Source organism: Morone saxatilis, unplaced genomic scaffold (assembly GCF_004916995.1).
Source record: "Morone saxatilis isolate NCDOM2014 unplaced genomic scaffold, NCSU_SB_2.0 Contig15, whole genome shotgun sequence".
Lineage (NCBI taxonomy): Eukaryota > Metazoa > Chordata > Actinopteri > Moronidae > Morone > Morone saxatilis.
In genome coordinates, this window is record NW_023339707.1 from 15,414,298 (window position 1) to 15,419,810 (window position 5,513).

Here is a 5,513-nt window from a genome sequence, read left to right on the forward strand (position 1 = left end):
GTGGAGACACAGTCGTGTGTGTACTTTCCTGAGCACATTTGCATAAAACATTTTAAAATTACTTTTGTCTCTTAAATAATTTACTAATATATTTTGGTTTGCTTGATATTATCTTTATGTTTTATTTATATATATAGCAGCTATAAAAATGTAAGTTGTCAAGTGAAATGGTAATGGTGAAGAAAAGATGGCTAGAAATGTAAAATATATATATCTTTTGGTTGAAACCAATCACTGTATCATTGCACCCTTTTAAATTCTGTGATTTCGTTCTTCCAACAGAATCCAAAATTTCAAAGACCAACAAGCATTTTTTAAAATCATTCCTAAGCCTGTCATCACTGATCTGCTTTTAGGAACTCCTGATTACTTTACTGCTTTCAGGATCACTTTGGGCCAAGAAAGGGACAAACTGTGAAGTTGCACCACCTACTGTTCATGTGGGAACCTGCTCAACAGAGGGACTGTTCTGAGAATCACCGCAAGAGGGCAGTGAAAGACCAATAATGATCCCGTTGTTGTGGTTTTCAGGTTAGTGGTTAAATCAGATATACAGTAGTATCATCTTGATTGCACAAATATACAGCATCTATATAGGTGTGAGGGTGCAAAAAATCACAGTCCTTAAGAGGATCCTTAATATCATTCTGCAGGTAATACACAGCAGTGACATTAGGTGTGTGCTCACACAGACAGACATACAGTAATGGACTACACCAAAGACACTAGACACTGAGGAATGTGTGTCTGCCAAGCCCAGAATCTGGAAGGTCAGCGATGTTTGTTGTTGTCAAGTTCGAGGTGACAGATTTACATCATCCTGTTGTGTCTGATGATTCAACAACAGAAACTTCAGGTTGGACTATAAAAACAGGTACACTAATGATTCACAATTGAAGGATCCTATCTGTCCCAGCAGCAGGAGAAGTACATCAGACCTGTTTTTTTTTTTGTTTGTTTTTTTACATTTCTTTATACTTCCATAGAAAACTCTTTCTTGGTTAACCCTTATGTTTGCAAATGTGTTAATTTAATGCATTCAATTCCAACTTTTACTTCCGATATTTAAACTTTTACCTCTAGTTAAACTTTTACCTCTAGTTAAACTTTTACCTCTGATATTTAAACTTTGAGACCTCTTGGTTCTAACTGGGGTCAATCTGTGCTGGCATGAATGCTGTTTTCAGAACAGGTTTGTTTTTAACTCTCTGGTTAACCAATTTAGCTTAATTTGGGGCTTTATGTTTTGTAAAAAGCAAACTGGGACAGATGTTGCACAGAAACTGTATGTATTGCATGCATTCTGCAATGTGACCTGCAGCTAAAGAACAGTCGGCTGTTGGAGCTTCAGACTGGAGTGACTGATGTTTCTCCTCCTTCAGTGCTGTCGGGAATGTTAGACTGACTGAACATATATGTGACAACTATGTAATGGGAGTTCTTTAGGTCATAATGTGCAAACTTATAGTATGTGGGTTAAGCAGTTATGGGCAACATGAATTATAGTAGACCTACATGTGGGGGTTTGACCCCCAGAGTGGTCTTGTTTCATGGCATATAGTGTAACAACCGGCCTTGACTAACTTGGTAAAAGCAGATGACATTGATCTATGTCAGCCATATTTTTTTTCTAGGTTAGGCTTCTATCTGAGCATGTGAGTGCTGCTCTTTATAACTTTTTAGCAAATTCCAAACTGAGCGTTGCCCCCAGGGTTTCTGTCGGTCTTCTCATTCCTTCCTCTGACAGTAGGCTGAGACAGCAAACCTCTGATTTAAACATCTTCACTGCAGACTGGGTTTCTGTGGCAGTGGCTGACAAAACGTGAATGTAGAGATTAAGTTTATGTTTAGGAATGCAGGTTTAAAATTAATTCAGTTCAAATTTTAACTATTGGTGCACAGTAATGTAAAACTGAGATAAAAAAAAAGTGTTTCTGTTGTTTAAAAACCTATAATTATGGACAACCTTTAGCATGTCTTCCTTACCTCCAAACCTTACAATCTACTTCCATCTTGTGTGTAAAGTAACAGTTTGCCTATCCATCAAGATAACTTCTCAAGTATGTAAGAGGCTCCTGAGCTTGGATTCCCAAAAGTATTGAACTGGACTTGATCAAATTTGTAGGCACAAGTGTATTTTGTGTTTTCACATGTTAAATATGTGTAAATCACATGTGAAACTATCACATGTCAAATGTCCAAACATCACATGTACCTATTTGTAAGGGATTACATTAGAATAGCTCACACAAATGTATTTCTCTTATATCATGAAGATCATTGGCTATTAGAAGTTTACAGGGGTTGTGTCTAAATCAGAATAGATATATGCCATGTAAAGAATTATATATTTAAATAATCAGGTTTCAGAATTACTTTTTGCAGGTCTGCTACTGACATGTATTAACAGATAACAGAACTCTTTAACACTGCGGCTTCACTTCACAGACCTTGAGCCCTTGTGCCATATGCACCTTTAGTGAAACTGATTAAAGACACCATTAAAACACAACAGAATAAACAGAATAGCATTAGAAAAAAAAGACACTCACTTAACATCGCTCGTGTCTGTATTTGACGACCTGGGAATGAGAACGGTCTGTGAAGTGTGCAGAAGAAACTACAGGGGTCACAGAATTCATTAAAAAATGCAAAAAGGCCCTAGAGCCAGTGTTTGGTTTGTCCATTCTGGGCTACTGTAGAAACATGGCATACTCCATGGAAGGCAACCAGCTGCATCTGTAGATATAAACAACTCATTTGAAGGTAATGGACATTTTCCCACATTCAGGTGATTGTACACTAATGANNTGAATATTATATTCCATTTCTGACAATAGGTAAATAAATAAATGTTACACACTGCACTTTAAATTTGAACAAAGGAAAATTTAACTATTGCCATCATCTGATATGAGGAGCATTAAAACTCTGTAGCCATCTGTATAAACATCTATATAGCTAAAAATACCTGTACATGAATCATAGCACACTATATATAAATATTTGGGCATGGAGGTTTATTGTTATAAACCTTTCAAATTGAACTAATACAAGTACATTTATTAAACTGTGTGCAGTACACTGTTACATCTGTATACCCTAAACTTTAATATACTAAGTACTGATAGTAATAATAACGTTAAAACTATAATTGCTTTTATAATAATTGCACAATTCACAATACATGGAGATTAATAAATGTGAAATCTTTTTTTTATTATATCGAAAACAAAGGTAAACAAAGTTTCACCAAAGCCACCTAACTGACGTTGGCAATAAAAAAATAAAAAAATAAAAAAAATAAAGCATAGTTAAATGCCACAAAAAAATAGTTTTCATTTTGTTTTGTTTTTACATACTTCTGAACATAATAAGCATTTTTCTGTGTAGTTTTTCGTATATACGGAGCAATGACTAGACCTTGTAGACACGTGGCAAACGGTCTGATATGGTTCATTTCTACCAATAATACCAACCTAAAGTACGACAACAGATTGTATAAAACTGGTATGCTCGGATTTACTACTACTTCTACTCATCACAACAACTGAAAGAAAATTCAAAAGGAGTGGAGATGCCGGGGATTGAACCCGGGGCCTCATACATGCAAAGCATGCGCTCTACCACTGAGCTACATCCCCTACTGGTAAACAGCGCTGTGATACACTACATATAAAGAAGAGTAATGAGGCAATGTGGCACGCATTTAACTCTGTAATAGGAGACGACAGTTGAGTGAGATATTTTTGTTCTGTGGGGGCCAAGTTATGTAACTTCAGATCATTACTTTGCCCTTTCAACCCTTGACCCAGCCACATGAATGGTATTTTTCTGTGTGTGTAAGTTTCCTGGGTTCAATGGGGAAATTTTTTTTCATGGGTTAAAGAAGCTCTAAAGTGCTCCAAGCTCAAGAGACTCTGTGCTGTTTATAGTGGTGGTTTGTAAACACTAGAACTGAATTGACGTCAGGGTGGATGAATGGAAAAGAAGCTGCTGTATTTGTAGCTCAGTTTTCTTTGATTTAATCCTTGCTCGGTGCTATTTTTAGCCGGCAGGTCATGTTTTGGTTTTAGTAAGGGGACACATCTGAGGAAAGGGCTCCTCTTCTTCCCATGCTGGCTTGGAGAGAAGGGACACAGTGGTGAAGATTAGGTCAAATGTCATGAAAGACAGATGGAGAAATGAACCTACAACACAATATTTCCAAAATCCAGTGCTTTCTCATCACCCAATCCTTTGGGGAATTTAAAATAGCTCCCTTGTTATGTTTCATCCTCCAGGGGAGCGTGAATGAGGGGCTGTCATCCCCCTCTGGACAGCACAGCCTGTCCTCACTCGTGCTGTGTTTATCAGCACACCATTGCCAAGGACATCACTTCCAGGCCCTGTTTGCTTAAGCCTTGTAGGGACAAACCCATGGGATGCACGCATGGCATGAGGGCTTTAGGTGTGCTGAAGAAAGAAATAGGGAGGAAGGAAGGAATGAGAGAAAGGGTGAGAGAGTTAACACACCCCCCCTCTGTCTGCAGAATTAAATTCACTGGCCTGCAGAGGGGTCTCCCAGGAGGAGGGAGGGATACTGGTTGATATCAGCTCTGTTGTTGTTGTGTAAATTTGGATTGGTGACAGGAACCCACCATGTTGAGCCCGTGCTGAGTAAGGAATAGTAGACAAGTGTTATGTGTGCGGGGTTATCTTGGGACTGTTGAGGGCTGTTGAGGGCAGCATGTACAGACAGGCTGCATGCAATATGAGATGCAGGAAGAAATTCTTTATCTAAGATCCCAGACCGCAGACGTTACAGTGGACAGTACCAAAAGGGGAAGGCTTTTTAATGTGAAAGTACCCATGCAGAAAAATGACCCCTGCGATAAATAATTATAGATTACATTTATAAATAGTTAACACTTATGTATTTTACTGCTGTAGCTGATTAACTACCTTGTATACCTTTCGACAGTTTACGATTTTTGATGATTATTTTCTCAAGTTCTCAATTAATTAATAATTTGGTCAAGAGAGTACCACAAAAATTAGTGAAGACGGCCATTGCGATTTCCGCAAGTCCAAAACCCCAAATATTCAGTGTTGTAAAAGTAAAAAAAAGAAAAGCTGCCTATAATCACATTTGAGAAGTTAGGTAACTTTAGTTTAAAATACGTGTTTTAAGTGATTAATTAGCTGTACAAATATTTGCAAATGAATTAGTTGTCAATTGACTAATTGTTTAATCAACTAATCGTTGTTATGTTTATGTTAATCTGAAAAGGAAGTAGTAACCATAGCCGTCTATTAATTAAATTAATTAAAATATGCAACATTTCCCCCTAAAATTTTGTGTAATGGGAATCAAATAGAAAGTACCTAAAAATTTTACTTAAGTAAATGCTACTTTCCGCCACTGTCTCTCACACACACGTACACAAAATACACATAAACACACTTGGACCAAACATCAAAGTCTGCAGCATGAAAGGCTCATATTTGGCAACAGCTGCATGAATCAACTA

General features: G+C 37.4%; 1 non-coding gene across 1 annotated transcript; it reads right to left on the bottom strand.

Annotated features, from left to right (window-relative positions):
• Positions 1–3,572: 3,572 nt before the first annotated feature.
• trnaa-ugc lies at positions 3,573–3,644 on the bottom strand. Its single transcript has one exon. It is a non-coding gene; the product is annotated as a tRNA-Ala (tRNA).
• Between the last annotated feature and the right edge of the window lie 1,869 nt (positions 3,645–5,513).